Source organism: Amblyomma americanum, chromosome 2 (genome assembly GCF_052857255.1).
Source record: "Amblyomma americanum isolate KBUSLIRL-KWMA chromosome 2, ASM5285725v1, whole genome shotgun sequence".
Lineage (NCBI taxonomy): Eukaryota > Metazoa > Arthropoda > Arachnida > Ixodida > Ixodidae > Amblyomma > Amblyomma americanum.
The window spans coordinates 159,596,954-159,616,540 of NC_135498.1; the positions used below are offsets into that span (position 1 = coordinate 159,596,954).

Genomic DNA, 19,587 nt, shown 5'->3' on the forward strand with positions numbered 1-19,587 from the left:
GCGTAACTGCGCACATTTTCTGGGCGTCCATCAAGGATGGCAAGTTTACCGTGATGGTGTTCGATAGGCGATGGACGACGAACCCACAGTAGTTCGAAGAGCCAACAGTGTGGTCAATTGTGGCTTAAACATTCCGGGCAGGGATGGCAGTCATATCAAATCGCAATGTACGCTTGATGGTAACGCGGAATGAGTTCGCAGCAGGTGGAAGAGGGGCTTGACTCTCGGTAGGCATCTGTGGAGGTGGCAGGCGCTCAGACGCTGGTGACGGCCCTTGGTGGGAATACTGAACCGGTGCGACGGGCACAGTTTCTTGAGGGAGTGTCACGGGCATGGAGGCGGTGGAGCAGTCCATGTCACAGGCCAAGGTAGTAGCAACGGAAGATGGCGCTGGCTCGAGGCCCGAAGGCGCTGGCGATTGCGTGGACGTGGAGGCTGCATCAGGTGGCAATACAGCGGGCATCCGCGTAGCTGTCGTCGACAAAGCAGAATCCATACAGACGCGTAGCGCGGCCTCGCTCGGCAGCGCCGAGCCAAGCCTAGCTTGCCCCTGAGGGTTCCGGTTGGGTTTTCTCACTTGACAATGCGCCTACCTTGCCGGGAATTTCTCCGCAGGGGCGTCGTCAGCATTCGGTCTCACGGAGGGCACTGTCCAACCCATGCCACACGAACAGTTCTACCTAAGTTGTTCTCTAAGTTGTTCTACCTTCTACCTTCTAAGTTACACTAACTTAGCATCAGTTTTTGCTCTCATTATTTTCTGTCTATTGTTTGAACTATGATATAAGCAATCCCATTTTGTTTCCAACCGTAACATTTTCTTTTAGACAGCTTGTCGTGCAGTTTACAAAATATGTTCAGGCCATTTCGTTATCCTCGAAGTTTTTGCCCCAAAGGGGAGTATCGGAAAGATACAAAAGTTGTATAGTTTCGTCGTGAGGGATTCTGGTAAGCTGGCGTTCATGCGGTGAAACAACCAGCCAAACGTATTCCACCTTATTGTTACTCTGCTGTAGGTATGCCACTCCCACGGTCCGCATCTGCTGTGGCTACTTGTATAACTAGACGTGCTCTCTGACCACTTACTGTGCATTGTTATCTATCGCAGACTTTTCCTCCTTAACGAATGTATTTTCTTTGCATCAATTTTTCGAAATACACTTAGCCCCACATTTCTGCCTTGCGTGCTTAGGCCTTGAATAATGCATGGTCATCCTCCGTGGAGTTACCCTCGGCAAACTTTTTCATTTCAGCAGCTTTTTCATTTTTGCAATGATTTGTGCTGCCTATGCGTAAATTACCTTTGGTTCATTCAATGTTGTTCGCAAGTGCACGTAAATTTGTAGTTTTGTCAAGCAATTTTTTCTATGTGCCTCCTGCTCACGCGTAGGGTTGGTCAGCCCTACAAGCATTGTATAATTACTGCATTTTTTCTATCCCAGTTGATATGAGTAACCTTAGAAGATTGATTGCTGCGTTGATTGACGGAGGTTTTCCACTGACTTTCGTCCTTATCCTTTACACAACCTTCTTTATACATTCATACATACTGCGCACCCATGACACCTCACCATGACAGTAGTAGGCTATCCTGACATAATACATGGCCGCCACTTCCTATATGTTCCTGCCTGAGCGTTGGTAAAAGCCATGTTCATTAAAAAAAAGAAAGCGCGAATATGCTTGCTGCTCTGGCAGAACAAACTCTGGTCATCGCAGCGTGCGAAATTGAAAGCGCGTTTCTGTGGAGTGCACCCAGTCGCGTGCACCAGCTGACGTCACTCTGCTCTGCTCGATTGACATTGCGTTCTTTGCACCACTGTGATTGGCCCGCTGGAGGAGCGTGATGGCCAGCAGCACAGCTCGTGTATGACAGAGGACGCCTCACACGCATTCTGTTCAAAGTTACTGCATAAGTATCCAGATTTGCGCGTTTGTTTTCCCTGTGCCGCTCACGTCTCTATTGGCTAAACACGATCACATGGTTGAAAAGCAGCCATGCATTGCGGAGAAGACAATTCCTTTGCATCATTTGCATTGCATACTAGACCGTTGCTGACAGTACATTCGTACACCTACTATTCTCGTGCTTTGCGGCATTTCATCTTGTGCGATACACACACTGACTGACAACGATCTTTTGTTATCAATAACACACGACTTTATCACAAGTGTACGCCGATTGTTAAAAAGAAACGTTCTTCATTTGTGGTGTTTACAACAGATGGCGCCACCCATCCACCTCATGGCGAGTGTTTTGTTTGTAACTAATTGGGCCTTGGTGCAGCCGACGCATTACTAGCAAGCTGTGTCATTGCATGCAAAAGTAATATGCATGGAATAAAGCAAGTAGATTGATTCTAACCACAGCACCGAGTCCGCTTCCTGCATGCAAGAGTTGCGGCTTTCCCTCACAATATGGATGCTTGCTGGAGCAATATGGCGGACCTACTAGCAACTCTAGGTACTATACTCCAATTGAGCTGAGTGACAGGTAGTGGTAAGCATGGTTCTGAACACACCACAGCAACAGTGTTTAAACTTTCTGCGCAATGATGACTAAAATTCGCTGCTACACAGTATCGAGATTAATAACGATTTAGAATTAAAAAAAAACCTGACATGGTTACCACTAACGGCCATGTTGAAGTCTAAAACTGCGGCCGTACGCATAACTGCAGTAGCTAAACGGTTATCAATTATAGTCTTGCTAATCAGCATGCTGGCCCGTAAAATTCACCTTTTTCTCATGTGTACCCCTTCTAGTACCATTACGCCGAAAAACCCACCACTACATGTCAAGAACACTGTTTTCAAGTATTTGTCGCGGATTTCGCTAAAACACTGTATGCATACAAAGCATGCTCTAAAGCATATATAAAAAAATGGCCTGGCTTAGCTTATGGTTAAGCCTAGGATGCGAAGCATACGTCGCTTGGCAAGCCGTACTTCTCGTTCTTCTCCCGTTTCCGTGGCTCTTTGTAACTTGCGCTTTGCGGTCTGGCGAGCCGCCCTCTCCCTGGCCGACATCTCGCTGCTCAACTGACTCAACGAGTGCGTCGCCTTTTATACAATTGCGTGACGTCAGTATCTCCTAGCGGTAGGAGCGGGAGTTAGGCCGCCGGCGGAGGCTGCGCGTCCGCAAGCGAGCGCACGAGTTGAGCCCCAGCTTTCACAGCTGTTGTGACGTCATATCACGTGGTGCGCCGATGTAGGTCAAGTGGTAGCTACGCGGCCGCGCGCGGAGCAGCAAGGAAGAGCTCGGTTGTGCGGCTAGTATGCTTCGCATAAAAGATAATGCATATTAGACGGACTTGTCACAGGTATGGAAGTGGAAGGAGGCAGCGATGATGGAACCTGCTGTGTGTTTAGTGACAGGATTGAACAGCGCAGAATGGACGAGGACACAAGAGAAAAAACGACGAGACACACGAGCGCCGACTTACAACAATTTATTTCGACCGCCGCCCTGGATTATATAGGTATATTATGGCCAATATCTAGGATGCACGACAAGCGGAACATTCAGGAACTGACGGAGATACAAAATTTTCTTGTGGGTCAGAGGCAACGTTGGTTTCGATAAGCAAAAACCACCTATACGATCTATAATTCCGCCTTCAAAAACTTCACGAGTCAGACGTGCTGTCTTTAAGAAGATTATGTACTGCTTTTGCGACCTATATAAGAATTACCATAAGTTCCACGTTGCCCAGGGCCTTGGCATGTAACACATACAAGTGATTGTGAAATCCTCTGTACATCTCGTTGCTGTATAAACTTTGGTTTGCTTGTGAACCTTTGGCTCCTACCCATTCTCTGGCTTGCGGCCGGCGAGAGCTGAGCACCAAACGACCACCCCCTTGTCACTTGGTAGCTGGTATCCGGTTGAGCTTGCCAAGCTGTGTCGAGGGCATCTCCTTTGAGGCAGAGACCGCTAACCCACACGCTCTAATGGTGTCATGGAGTGCACGGATCAGTGCACGAAGAGGTGACATATTCTGGCGTCCGCGATAGGTTGTTTGGTGCTTTTTAAGTGCAGATAACGGAGAAAGAGTGTGATGGAGTTTACGAACAGGTCGTAAACGAGTGATTAGCAGCTTAGCGATATTGTGAGGTGCCGTGCTGAAGCGGTTGGAGAGGTTCAGCGAGTGTAAGTATTTGATGCCTTTTACATAGAGGTCGGTATTCAAATATGAGCTTCAAGGAGGTAGTAGAGACTGGCATCCATATGGGGATGACGGGAGCCGAACTGCGAAAATGGGTGGCCCAGGAGAAAGCGGGCTGAGAAAGAGAGATAAGAGCGTTCTAGAGAAGCCGCTGAGGAATAGAGAGAAATGCAATGAGAACAAAGATATAGAGAAGGGAAGAGGAGAGAGAAAGAGGACGAAATGGCTTTTGAAAGAGTATGCAGTCCTTGCGAGGAAGCTCTCTGAAGCTCGGAGGAGGAGTAGGAGGAGTAGGAGGAGGAAATGCAAGGAGGCTAACCAGACGAATAACCGGTTTGCTACCTTGCACGGGGAGAAAGGGGTGAGGGGAGGAAAAGATGAAGGTGAAAAGACAGTTGCAGGAAATTAAAGTCACTATGTAAAGTCACAGCGTTCAGTAAAGTCACAGCCTATCGTGCACGCCACAAGCCTTCAGAAAGCGGAGCAGTGCCTTGGACGCCTTCATCGCCGACGACTGCAGCGGCCAGTGGCCGAGAATCTTCGTTTCCGTCAGTAGGCGGAGGTCGAGATGATCCAGTGCACTGCAGAGAGACTGTCTTTCGGCGCTTTAGACAGGGCATTCACAAAGAATATGGGCTATTGTCTCATCACACCCGCAGATGGCACATGCAGGGCTGTCAGCCATACCTATTAAGAAGGAATAGTGCTTGGTGAAAGCTACACCAAGCCACAGGCGACACAACAAAGTTGGTTCACGTCGTGGTAGGCCGGATGGAAGCCGAAGCTTCAGATCTGGGTCTAAGGTTTTAAACGCGAATGCGAGAATTCCACGCGGCAAGCATGATGTCCCGAGACAGTGGTCTAAGTCTATCCGCTGCGTCGGCTCTCGAGATGGGGATGGACACGCAATCACCCTCATGGTGAGCAGTTCGCGTGGCCTCGTCTGCGTGGTGGTTGCCTGCGATGCCGGTGTGTCCTGGCAGCTATTGGTAAACAATATGGTGCCCTTTGTTGATGCCTGTGTGGTGGAGCTTTCGGATTTTGGCGACAAGTTGTTCATGGGACACATGACGAAGAGCCGATTGTAACGCTTGGAGGGCTGCCTTTGAATTAGAGAATACAGACCATTGCTGGGGTGTTTCTTCACTGATATGCTCAACGGCGACATGAATAGCAGTAAGTTCTGCATCAGTCGATGAAGTCCGGTGTGATGTTTCCACTTTCTTTACTATGGCCCAAACGGGGATGACTACGGAGCCCGAGGAGCTTGAAGGGGTCACTGAGCCATCGGTGTTGCAGTCGGTGTCCGTGTTTCTCATGTAAATATTCTAGAGTTGTCTCTTTTAGTGCTGCCATCAATAAATCAGCCTTCTTTTTGATACCCAGTATGGAAAGAAGCACACAAGGTTGGTGCAGACTTCATAATAGAGAAGGCGGTTGAGAGGCTGGTGTAAATTTGGTTGGTAGGAAGTCGAGATGGGCATCAATAATTTTCGCAAACGATGTACTCGGCCGGTTAGCAGGAAGACTGGCAATATGGTGCGCGGGATTCCGAGAGGAGTGACGAATGTGCGCTCTCAAGGCTTCGATTGTTACATAGGCAGTCAATGGATTCTCCTGAGCGATGAGTACTGTTGGGGCTGTAGACGCGCATTTTGGCAGTCCTAAGCACGTGCGCAGAGCTTGAGCCTGAATTCTTTGCAAACACCGTATGTTCGTTTTCCTCAAGTTTCCTAGTACAGAGATACTGTACCGAAGGAATCCCATGAATAATGTGGTGTACAGCTGGAGCATCGACTGCACTGATGCTCCCCACAACTTCCCTCCGAGAAAGTTTAGTTTATGGGGGTTTAACGTCCCAAAGCGACTAACGCTATGAGAGACGCCGTAGAGAAGGGCTCCTGGAATTTCGACCACCTGGGGCTCTTTAACGTGCACTGACATCGCACAGTACACGGGCCTCTAGAATTTCGCCTTCATCGAAATTCGACCGCCGCGGCCGGGATCGAACCCGAGTCTTTCGGGCCAGCAGCCGAGCGCCATAACCACTCAGCCACCGTGGAGGCTCCGAGAAAGTAGAGAACGTGAATGGTCGATGTCAGTCGCCTTTTCATGTACGAGACATGTGGGCTCCATGTTCGATTACGATCGATGATTACTCCGAAGAAGCGATGGCTTCTTTCATAGGGTATTGTTGACCCATTTATGCGTACGGGGTAATGGGACATGTCCTTGCGTGTAAATGCAACAACGGAACATTTTTCAGTAGAAATGTCCAGGCCTTGCAGGCGGAGGTAAGCCGCAAGAATGCTTGCCGCGTTTTGAAGCCTTGCTATAACTTGTGGTCGCGTAACTCCTGATGCCCAGATACAAATATCGTCTGCATAGACTGAGACTCTCGCCGACAGTGGTAGTACGTCGACAAGGCCGACAAGCGCAAGACTGAAAAGCGTTGGGCTGAGTACTCGACCCTGTGGGACCCCACGGGAAGTGTAATGTGAAGATGTTGGTCCATCCTCAGTCTGCATAAATAGCGATCGGTTAGGTAGATAACTGAGTATCCAGCAGAACATGCGACCACCAAGTTCTGCAGCTTCCAGAGAGTCCAAAATAACTTGATGAGTGACGTTATCATACGCCCCTTTAACATCTAGAAACAACGCCCCGGTCTAGCGCTTCAGATGCTTCTGATGTTGAACTGATCAAACCAGGTCAATCACGTTATGAATAAAAGAACGTCCCCGCCAAAACCCGGAGATTACATCTGGGTATATCTGATAGCGCTCCAGATACCACTCAATTCGAGTAAGCACCAACCTTTCTATGAGTTTGCCCAGGCAACTAGCCAATGCAATTGGGTGGTAGGACTGGAACCAGACGACTTGGTTTCCCCATGTCCGGGACTGTACCCGCACACCATGATGGGCTGAAGTGTTCTAAAAACACACGTCGAACCTCCTGACCAAGGTTTGCAAGTGCAGAGTATATTACTCCATCGGGCCCCGGCGATGAAGACCGTCTGCAACCAGCCATGGCGGCGTCTAGTTATTCCATGGAGAAAAGAAGGTCCATTCGTGAATCCCTAGATCTAGGCACTTGACAGCAAGTCAGAGTTGTGGATTGGTTCCTGGGACCTGCTATTCTTGCGCAAAATCTTCACAAATCTCCGCTTCGCTACGTCCATAATGAAGTGCGAGAGACTTGAATGGTTGGAGCTGCAGCGGAGATGTTCGCAAACCACGCACCCACTCCAGATGCGTGAGAGAGGCTTCCGAGGATCCAGTGACTCACAGTGTTCTTTCCAACGGTAAGCCTGCAAGATTTGAATTCTGCGCTGAATTTTCTCTCATGTGCGCCTTGCATCCCTCAAGTCGTGCAGCGACTTTGTGCGCCTGTATCTTCTCTCTGCTCGTCGTCGAACTGATCGGAGGCGCTGCAGCTCCACATCGAAGTCTGTGAACTTTGGCAATTTAGTGAAGCAGCATCTCGCGTGTTTCAGAGCCACCATGATGCGCTCTTCAATGCATGTTATACTGTTTTCTCTGCAGGCTTCTTCCATAAATGTTTTAAAAATAGACCAGTCTATTCGTTGCAAACGTTTGGCAGATGTGCATCCAGCGAGACCAGGAAAAATAATAGATGTGGAGATGTGGTCACTTCCATGCGATTCCACGTCGGCAAACCACCGGACGCGTCTCGCAAGGTACCGAGAGACAAACGCCAAGTCCAGACAACTGCTGTAAGACAGCCCGCGAATGTACGTTGGAGAACCGTTGTTAAGGCATTGTAGGTCGTGGTCAAGTGCGAAAAGGACAAGCCTTCTTCCGTTAGAATTCATCCGAATGCCTCCCCACATGGCGTGATGCGCCTTAAAAGTCACCAGTAACAATCCTAGGCCCAGGTGTTGCAGCCAACAAGTCCCTCAGTCTGTCGGAGTCAAACCTTGTTGTTGGAGATAAGTACGCGCCCACAAGCGTAAACGTCAGGATGCGCCTTTTCACCGTTACACAGACGTACTGGCTATGGTCGTGAGGGGGAACCGTATGGTGCACGTAAGTAAGCTCTCTTCGAATGTAGAGGATGACCTTGCTATTTCCCCTGTGCGTGGAGGATGCAAACGCTTCATAGCCAGAAATTCAGATGGGATTTTGCGAATTAGGCTCACAAATCAAAAGGATTGGAAATTTGTGTTTAAAGACGTATCGCAAATGTCCGAAATGCGGGAATTGAGTCCACGGGCATTCCACTGGAAAATTTACGCTCCTCTGACTTGGCTTTCAAATGGTAACGCTGGGAGGGCCATTGTGTCTGCTACTGGAAAGCTGAAAGAACTGGATTTAGCGCGTCTAGTACATGCAATGCATTCCGCACTGCTGGCGAGTGAAGGCTAGGCATAATCGCACGCATGGCGTTCATAAGGAACCTCAAGATGGCGAGCACCTGCACTTCCTCACCTAGGGCTGGATCTCTGTCTTGGGCTCGCTCAGCTGTACGTGTGGGACAATGGGGGCGTGGTGCCTGCTCAGACACCAAGGTCGAGCGTGGCTTCGGCAATGGTGGCCATGTCACCTCTGAAGCACTCGTTCCGACTTCACCAGTCACCGGGCTTACATTACTCGGTGGAGGGGGAGGACAAGTAGCAGGAGCGATGGGGGCTTCGCTCCCGCTGTCGGCCTTTTGTCTAGCAGATCGTCGACGATACGAACGACGCCTACGCACCGTAGCTGCGGCCTCTGTGTGCGTTGAATGGTCTCGCAACATTTGCTTGAACACCGCCCATTCTTTCTTCAGGTGGCGACAGACTTGCGAACAGGCGTCATGAGGGCCACGACAGTCGGCGCACTTCAAGACAGTAGCGCGGCAACTGCCACCGCTATGTGCTTGAGAGGAGCGCGGGCGCGCTATGTTGTTATTACAAACACCACTTACATGCCCAATTTTCATGCACTTCCGAACTGCATGTCGAAAGTGGCCAACCTTCACGCACGATGGAATACAATCGCCCTTAAAAGTGAGCATGACGCACCTTGACTTGCCGAGGCGCTGAACCTTGGTTATTTCGATGCTGTTCGTCGCTGGTTTATTGAGTATCGGGAGGTCGGAGTCAGGGATGTTCCCATCAATGTCGTAAATGATGCCCGCAGTTGTGCTAATGTCTTCAAGAACAAGAGGCGGACGGAGATGTCTCCGCTCTTCTTGATGGTGGCTAGACTTTCCAAGGCGCTCCGCTCCGTTACCTCGATGGCAAGAAGGTTCCTTCGGCTGTTGATCCTGACGTACTTCACCACCCCCGGCACGCGAGCCTCGAGGAACACCGACGCAGCCTGTCTGTTCAGCAGGCTGAGGTTGTCGGTGGGCGATTCAGGTGTAAGCATGAATGTATGCGCTAATGCACTACGCGTCGTGATGACGGTAGATATGCTTGATGAGGATGAGTCCTGACTCTTACTAATTCTTCTCTTGGCTTTCTTGCTCTTCACTGGGACGAACCTGTCGTCCGCCGAGGAGTCATCGCTTGTGGCTGAGTGCAGCACGGTGGCCTGGCTGCTTGCCTCGCTCCATTGGTAGAAGCGCTTCCTCTGGGCGGCGGCCGCCGAACCACCGAGTTCCAGAAGAGGCCTGACGTCCTCCACTTCCATCGCCCTCACGAAGAGGGAGCGGCGCCTCCCTGATTGTGAAAAAAACGATAAAAGTTCAGAGGCAAAGAGAGAGCGTTCTGGTGTGGAACAACTTCGTCTTCGTCTTCCCCTGAAGCTCGGCGTTTGAACAATGTCATGAAGCCAGTGGAGCTTACCTGCGAAGAGGCCGGGTGGAAGACTAACGAGTCTTATTTGTTGGCAATCACGGAAGAGGTTGTAACTAGCTCCACTAGTGAGTGTGTTGTTGCGGGACCGCCAGTTCCTACAATTGAGATTGAAGGTAGCGAAGACAAGACCGGAGTGTCGCACCTCTGGAAAGTGAAAGTGTAGCTACTACAGAGTTTTTATGCACTCAGCAGAAGGCCAATCTTACGCTTCATTCAGAGTGGACTTTACGGAAATCTGGAGACGATGAAAGGAGATTGAGCTCCACCGAGAAGTCAGAGGAGTGTTCGCCTGAACGTTGCCCTAGTGACCATGAGACAGAGGGGTCGAATATCACAAAGAGCGTAAACTCCGACGTCACTGTAGCTGCGGACAGCACTACAAGTGGAAAACCGGAACCTGCTCTTAATGAACCCTTGAGCAGCGAGGAGGCTCTTCCCGGCGAGGGAGGTGAATGTGTTGTGAAACGAAAGGAGCAGGCTGAGGAAAAGCCTTATGAAGACTTCCAGAAAGTGACCAACCGAAAGAAGGAATTGAAGAATTGAGTGCAAGCGAGGAGAGTCTCCAACCTCTAGTGAGCCGCGCCCTCAGCACGCTACACGAGGCAAAGTCAGAAAGAGAAATAAGAGAACATCTTACCGAGAAGAACGTTCAGCCAGCGAGAAATGGAAAGAGATTGAACTACTGGCTTCATCGCGGGAGCACATCTGGGATGCTGCAACTTAAAATGAACCGGGCGTGACCCGTAGAAGAGTTTGGAAGAAAGCAAAAAGAAAGAGAAACGAGCCGTACACCACCGAAGCAGGTGAAGCCTGGAGGAAGTTCAGGAAGAACTTGGGACGAAAGAGAACCAAGTTGAAGACAGCTAAGTCCGATGCTACAAAGCTGCTGGAACATCGCAGCAAAGTGTAAAAGAAGCTGCGAAGAAACAGCCAGGCGTAGAGGAGGGGCTCAGTCTGGAGGCGAAAGCGCAAAACGAACAGCGCACACCAAGAAGGAAGATACGTGAAGCGCAGCCGTCACGAGCGAACTTGCGTTAAACTTGTTCGCAAAAAGCGCGCTTGCCGCAGTAAAAGAATAAGGGCTCGAAGTATGGATGCAAAGCCAGACAGCAGTATGAATATGAAGCAGAGCAAAAAACGCGTAGAGAAGAGAAGCCACAGTAGAAGGCGGAAAAGAGCAAAGCTCGCTACAGGAAGCAAGGTCAGAGTCGCGTGCGAAATAATCAAAAGCGCGACTGAAAGATTGAGGAATACAGACGCATTCTAAGACCACTGTACAGGCCGAATGTGAAAATATAGGCGCAAGCATGCTTTGTACTTGTGTGCTGCCTGTTAGGAATGTTGTGCTAATCTGTTGCCAAGTTGCGGCGTCTATTTAAGTGGATTTTGACAATTGTCAAGTGGCTTGTATGCAGGCATCATAGCATTGATGTGTGTATTTTGGCATTTGCCTTTGAGTTTGTGCGGAGTAATTTTGTGTTCTGTGAACATTGTTGCACAATATTCTTAAAGAAAGTGGCAGTGGCACAAAATTCGGCGCATATATTAAAAAAAAACGACGCAGCGCGGAAGCACTCGCGCTCGCGCGCACCGTAAATAGAGCTAAAATAGCGGGGAAGTAACTCCGGAAAGCGCATAACTCTGCGTGTGCTGCTTCCTTTTCCAAGCTCTGTTCGCCGGGGCGGCGCCACAGGAAACATGGCCGCGCGCGCCGTTGATTGTGCGAGAATGTCCGAGTAATTTCTGCTCACTGTCGACAGAGAGGGAGTAGCCTTGACCCCGCTACGTGATGCCCTCTTTCCGTTTCTCTCGCGTTGACGACGGCGCATCCCGAGAAGGCCCCGGAAACTTCTGGAAGCCGGTTTCAGCGCATGACCAAAGGGGTCGCGCTCCAGGCAAGAGAACGAGGAAATACTAGATACTGCGTGCATGTGTGCGCCTTTCTTGGCGCGAAGAACGAACAGACGTGGACCGCGCCTATACATGAGGGCTTTAACCGCAGTTTGTCAGGCCGAGCCGCCGTTAAACTTCAGGGAAGCGCACCCGCTCGAGTCCCGGGACGACACCACTAGCCCAGCCACGGACCAGCGAGGCAGCGTGCGAAAACTTGCGGGGCGGCTCCTTGTGCTCCTCTGGTGGTCGGACTGCCGCAGTTCCCGGTGAACTAATTGTGTTGTCTGTTCAAAGATTTTGTTGTATTGTAATCTCTCTCGGGTGTTACTCTGCACGAGTTGCACTGTATTTGTAAATCACTTTATATGTGCTCGTACGAGTGATTGGAGATTCTCTGTATCGTCTCCTTGCTTTATAACCTTCGCTTTGTTTGCGAACCTTTGGCTCCGTGCTGTTCTCTGGCTTGCAGCCGGCGAAAGCTGGAAACCAAATGATTACCCACCCTTGTCAATTGGTAGCTGGTCTCCAGCTGAGGTTGCCACGCTGAGTCGACGGCATCTCCTTTGAGACCGAGACCGCTATCCCCACACGCACTAAGGGTGTCTGGAAGTGAACGCATCAGTGCGCGATGAAGTGACATATAGCGAACCCTATTTCTGTGACAAGGCTTGTACGGAAGCCAATTTGTCGGGCATGGTATTTTCTTTCATCTTCACATCCTTTTCCGCTGCCCTGCGGACCCTCATCCGCGAGGACAGCACGTCGTCTCGAGCCGGGAGGACTGGGAGGTCCTGCTCACGTCTGCAGACCCGACATCGCGGCTTGCTGTGGTGACTCTGGCTGCCGACGTCATGTCCCGTAATCACCAACATGATGCAACGCGGGACCGTGCAGTGGCCCACGGAACCAGCACGGTTTAAAACTCAATTGCAGAAATAAAGTTTTCTGTCTGTCTGTCGCTCTGTCATGAGTGGCGTGGACGGAAGTTGCAGGGGGAAGTTTGTAGACGGAAGTTTGTTGTCGGAAGTTGTCCGCACGAACTGTCAGTCATAGGTTGTATGGCAAATAAAACAACAAATGTAAAAGTAGATTATGCAACAGTTCTTATGCAACATATATATATAATGAAATAAAAACGAGAAATTAAAGAACAAAACAAAAAGTGAATATCAATAAAAATAAAGAGGTAACAAATTCAAAAGAAATAGAAACAAAAATAAAAAGAAAAATAAACGAAACCCAAAACAGCACAAAATCACCCAAAATCACACAGTGGTGATGAAGATATTCTAATAAAATTGTTTAGGAGCCTTTAGTGGCGGTTGGAACTCTCAGTCCGGAACCCCATTGGCGTAGGCTGCTGTCCGGGCTCTTTCGATGAGTTCTTTTTACTCGTTTCGTCCGAGCTGGTCAAAGCTGCCTCCCATCTTTCCTGCGTTGACTGGGCATTAGTAGCGACCGCCTAATTTCGTTGGCAGTCCCATACAACATGGGACAGGTGAGTCCGCGTTGTCCCCGCAGAATTTGCATTGTGAGTGAAAATTGTCCGGATCTATTGCGTGTAGTCTTCGTGGGTTCTTTTAAGAGTTGGACTGCAGCTTTCTGAGGTATAGTTCCTCCTTTCGTCTAGTGCCTTAGCCGGTGGAGAGTAGACCCGACAGGATAATCTTAAGTGCTGAATTATGTCGACCTTTGCGCGATTTGGTGCATATTGCAATCACGTAGAAACGCAAACAACATGGACCGAGAAAGATGTGTCTGTCTTTCTCTGTCCATGTTCTTTGCGCTTGTACGTGATTACAGAAAATCAATTAAAATGAAAAATGAAGGAATAAAGTGGGGACAGGGAAAGACTTTCGCATTTGCGCTCACAAGCACACTTAAGTGCTATCCTGTAATTTTTTCTCCGCTGTTTTCGAACCGTGTACAGCGGGCACCAGCTTTCCAAATATGAGCTGATTTTTGTGACATGTGATCTAGTGGCGTCCTCACAACTTGCCCACCTGATTTTTTCCGAGCTGAAACCGCGGCAGATGGTATAATTATGGGTCGCGAAAGGTAGCTCGGCAAGAGGAACCTGGGCCACACACGCCCCAGCGGTGGCAGCACGTGCCTTCGCAGGGCAGTGGCGTTTCGCTTTCCAGCTGCACCACTACGTCAGGAGTCGTATAGGACTTCCAAGGATCTCTCAAAATAAAGTCGGGAATGGCCAATTCCGCATATATGGGCTTTATGCCATTAAAGCTATCGCGTCATACCTTTAAGCCAGAGCTTAAGGGCATGACGCGGAGCTCAATAATATACTAGCTCGGAGTCTCTAAGCGGCCTCTTAAAACATCACCCGCCACGGCGGCTCTGTGGTTAAGGCGCTCTTCTACTGAGCCGGAGTACCGGGGATTCGAAACCTGCAGCGGCAGATGCGTTTTGGTGGAGGTAAAATGCAAAAGGCGCCCATGTGCTGTGCAATGTCAGTGAACGTTAAAGATCCCCAGGTGGTCGAAATTATTCCGGATATCTCCACTACAGCACATCTTTCTGCCTTTCGTTTCTCACTCCCTTCTTTATCCTTCCCTTACGGCGCGGTTCAGGTGTCCACCGAGATGTGAGGCCGATACTGCGCCATTTCCCTTTCTCAAAAACCAATTGTTGCTCTGAAAACAACACATACGCTACTCCACACCAGCACTCGTAGACGGCTGCTGTTCCACCACACCTGTTCAGAAACAGATGACACTACTACGATGCAGAAAGGTCGCCCTACGCTGAGACTGACAAAACTTTATTGCGCATTAGCGCAGGGAATTAAGACAAGTTAGCAAGCGTGCCGCACGCCGTGGAGACCTTTGGCGACACCGGCCCAATCGATGGCCTTGGACTGAATGTGGAGGTCATCGCTGAACCTTTGCTTATCCCATGCTTCTTTGGAGGGATCGGACAAGAGTTGTGGGGAGGCTTATGGGCTTGGCACGCCAAGATTATAATGGATGGAGGGATAGAAGGCAGGAGCGTCCCCTTTGAAACTGGGTGATGGCATTTGCCACCATGGTCAGCTTCTTTCTCCTTTATTTTTGTTTAACTATGTTGTAAGTTATTAAAATTCGCCATTTTCTTTAGATACGTCTGCATACGCTTTTCACCTTATGTCACCTGACTGCTTTTGAGCCACCAAACTTCCAATGGCTTTTTGCTAATTTCCATTGAAGATTTATTTACATGACTGTTATACCTAAACCCTACGGCCTCAGGAAGAGTGACTGTGCCTGCATTGACACTGGGATGAATACCATCACACTTCAGTATGAGGCGTTCTATTGTTTCTGCAGATTTACCATAGACAGCCATGTGTCATCTTCGTTAAATTTCTTTTTGTAGCCGCGCGTTCTAATACACCTTGATCTAGCTTCAAAGTGTTGGGCACTGCTTCTCGAGTTTCATAATACGCTTTGCTCCTGATCTGCCTTTTCCAGTATCGATATAGCTCAACACTATAATTTTTTTTCATTGAATGTATTCAATTTTTAACTTCCACGTTTTTAAACTGTCATATAATGCTCTTTCTCCGTCCTCGTGCCTGCTGGCATACTTACTGGTTAGCTTTCTAGTTCTTTTACGCCAGTGTGAGTCAACGCTCTTTCTGTATACGCTATTTAAATACCTTAGCTGCACACCTGTTATCGTCCAATTTCCTCAGGCGTTCCTCGTGTAGTATTTTACTCTAAGCTTCCCGTGCTTCGAACGGTGCCCAGCCCATATCCGGCTGTAGTGCCTCATTTATGGTTTTTCCGTTGGCACCTACGAGCACGCCATCTGCCAGGCCTGCGCCGTCCATGGCGAAGGAGGGTTTTAGTTGATACCACACGATGGCGCTACGACTGCACGCCAAGCGCGTAGAAAATTTACCAAAAAGGAATGGTACTCGCTTAATTCCGACATCTGTAATTTACATGCTCATATTTGCTCATGAACGCCTCAGTACAGATCTCAAAGATACGTTTCTGAAATCCCATGGATTTACTAGAGAAGGAGAACCGTTGAATTCACTAGACGCGCCCTTATTCATGTTCAAACTTTTTTTCTTCCTGGGCGTGCCAAGGCCGTCTTAGCCGATTGGAAGCGTCCCCGTCTCGAACGCCAAAGGCTCCGGTTCGATTCCTGGCCTAGACCCCAGTTTTTTCATTCATTGAGTGTGAATTGAAATTGGTTGGTGGTTAAAGGAAATGGCGCAGTATCTGTCTCACATCTCGGCGGACACCTGAACCGCACCGTAAGTGAAGGAATAAACTGATACAAGAAAGTAAGAAAGAGGTGCCTTAGTGGAGGGCTGAGGAAGAATTTCGACCACATGGGGATCTTTAACGTGCGCAGACATCGCGCAGCACATGGGCGCCTTTGCGCTTCGCCGCCATCGAAACGCAGCCGCCGCGGTTGTGTTCGAACCCGGTAACTCCGGATCAGTAGCCGAGCGCTCTAACCAGTGACCCACCGCGGCGGGTTGAGTGTGCGTGCCCTCTGATATTTACGCTGCCCCCGAATATTTCCGAGGTGCGGTGCCGACAGCTACAACTACTACTGCTACGACGTCAACGTCCTTTCGACCGAACGAGCTGTATACGCTGTCGCGTAAAAAATGTCGGGAATAATTGTCCCGCTTTACTTCACTCCTGTGGCGCGTAAACATTTGAGGCTTTCAATACATGACTCCTTGTCTTTTGCAGTGGCAGCCCTTACATGTTCGCTCCGTCGGTTTAGTGTCTAATAGCAGAGGCAGCATTTGTAATCGGCGTAAGCGCACGGCACTAAGCATGAGAAACGAGAAGGAGCGTTACGTTCGAAAGAAGTCGTTCTGGTGAGAGCGGGCGTGTGAGCAACCGAAGCCTGGTTACCTTGGAAGGAGGAGGAGAATGGGGTGGGTTACCTTGGAAGCAGAGAGTGACGGCAGTAGAGGAGTGCTATAGCCGGAATATGGGTACCACGAGAACCATTGAGTGGGTGTTTACCGTCGAATAAGGGTACGGCAGGATCACCGGATAGCTCTCCCGAGGGTGGCTGCCACGGGGACTCGAAGGATGGTTACCGCTGAAGAAGGAGAGTAAGGTGAGAGAGGGTAATGTGACGCGCTTCGTCGCCAGCGGCTGTAGCGAGACGCACCAGTTATGGTGAAAACATTTATTAGGAAGTGACAGGAGGTACGTTTGCATCAGCCCGTAAGGAACCGGTTTTTACAAGCACTAAGTGGAGGTCCCTAGTTTGGACCCCAGTGGCGGTGGCCACCGCCCAGGTGCGCTCGACTGATGGTGACTTACAAACGCAGAGTTGGAGCACTTCGGGAGCAACTTTTTCTGATCTTTTCGGAGCAACTGTATTCCAACGCAGATCTGAGCCAGTGATCGCGTCTTCCAATGGTAGACAGGGAGTGTCTGCCGAGCCGAGATTGCTCCGTGGAGCAGTCGGGACTGCTCCGCCGAAATCGGCGGAGTCGATCGGAAGTTTGCATGACGTTCTTTTTCAGCGGCGCTGGCGGCGCCCTTCATTTCCGGCGGCTTGTCGCGTCCGCCGCGCTCTGTAGCAGATCAGCATCTCGCGCCGGTACGAACTAACAAGGGAATCGTACATTTGAGCTCGCTTTGCTTGACCACAGCGTGTCGGAAAGCAGCAGCTTGTCATAAACTTCAGGCGTCACCTCCATCTCAAAAGGCAGCGGGAGTAATCTTCACCTCTTGCAGCTACGCTCGAAAAAGACGACGCGCGCGCGAGAAGCGCAGGCAAGCGCAAGGAATGACGGGTACTTTTGATGGATGGATGGATGGATGGAATGTAGGAGCGTCCCCTTTGAAATGGGGCACTGGTAGTTGCTGCCATGCCCAGTTTTTTCCTTTATTTTTGTTTAACTCTGCTGTAAGTTGTTAATAAAATTCGCCATTTTCTTTAAAATACGTCTTCCTACATTTTAAAACGGCCACCTCTCTGCTTTTGAGCCACCAATCCTCCAATCGTTTTTTGCTAATTTCCATCGTCGATTTATTTACATGAATATTGTTATCTCTAAACCCTAAGGCCTCAGGAAGAGTGACTGTGCCTGCATCGAGATCGCGATGGATACCATCGCATTTTAGGATGAGCTGTTCTATTGTTTCTACACATTTACCACACACAGCACATGTGTCATCTTCGTTAATTTTTTTTTCGGTAGCTGCGCGTTCTAAGACACCCTGATCTAGCTTCAAAGAGTAGGGCCCTGCCTCTTGTGTTATCATGAAACGTTTCCTTCCTGATCTGCCTTTTCCGGCATCGATATATTTCTACACTACGCTTATTTTCCATTGAATCTGTCCAATTTTTACCTTCGACGTTTTTAACCTGACGTTTAATGCTCTTTCTTTCTCCTTCCGCGTCTCTGGAAAACTTACTGGCCAGCTTTCTAGTTCTATTCCGCCACTGTGTGTCAACGCTCTTTCTGTACAGGTATTTAAATACCTTAGCTGCCCAGATATTGTCGTCCAATTTCCTCAGGCGTTCTTCGTATATTACTTTACTCTGAGCTTCCCGTGTTTCGAATATTGCCCAGCCCATATCCCCCTGTACTGCCTCGTTTGTGGTTTTCCCGTGGGCACCTACTGCTAATCTTCCAACAGTTCTCTGATTTACTTCCAATTGCGACTGAACTTCAGCCCTTAAGCATAGAACCGCATTCCCGAAACTAAGCCCCGGCACCATTATTTCTTTCCAAATACCTCTGAGGACTTCATACCTGTTGTACCCCAAAAATGCCCTTTGTTTAATTTCCCCGGCATCTCTTCGCCATTTTGCTATGAGAGACTGTTCGTGCTTTTCCGTGTACATATGCCCTTTGTTCACCTATACCCCGAGATATTTGTATTCGGCCACTCGGGGTATTTCATGGCCTTTTAATGTAAGCTCCTGATCAGTTGTACCGTTGAAAACCATCACACCTGACTTAGTTGCGCTAAAACTGAAAGCTAGAGTGTTTCCTTCGTCTGCACAGCAATTCACCAAAGTTTGCAAATCTTCCTGGCTATCTGCTAACAGCACAATATCGTCCGCATACATTAAACCCGGTAGTCGTTGCTCAACAACCTTTCCGCCTAATGTGTACGACAGATCATAACCTGGATTGCTTCCTTGTAGCCTTCTTTCCATATTTATCATATAAAGCATGAACAGCAGCGGTGACCGAGGACAACCTTGCCCTAATCCTTTGTGTACCTGGACAGTTCTACTCTTAATTCCTTCCCATGTTACTTGAACTTCATTTTCTCGATATATTTCCTGTAGAAAATTAATCACCTCATGACCGACACCTTCACCTTTTATTATGTTCCACGGGAGTTTCTATTCCCGTAGTCGTATGCACCGCTTATGTCCAGAAAGGCTAAATACAGAGGTCTGTTTTCCGCCTTAGCTATTTCTATGCACTGGGTAAGAACGAACAGGCAATCATCTGAGCGGCTACCACTTCTGAACCCGTTCTGAAGTTCTGCGAGTATTCTATTATTTTCTGCCGATGACTGCATTTTTATTTTCACTGCCTGCATCGCCAGCCTGTATGTAACTGATGTTATCGTAATCGGTCAGAAGGATTTCATGTTCGTCTTATTGCCTTTCCTTTAAAAATCAAATTATTTTACTCTGTTTCCAGCTGTGCGGAATTTGCTGATTTGTTATGAGGGCCTCCAATACTTTTATCAGCGGTTACTTGCC

The 19,587-nt window shown here is 49.1% G+C and overlaps 1 pseudogene; it reads left to right on the plus strand.

Moving 5' to 3' along the window:
- The first annotated feature begins 332 nt into the window (after positions 1–332).
- LOC144120165 (uncharacterized) overlaps positions 333–19,587 on the plus strand; it is a 28,341-nt pseudogene continuing 9,086 nt past the window's right edge.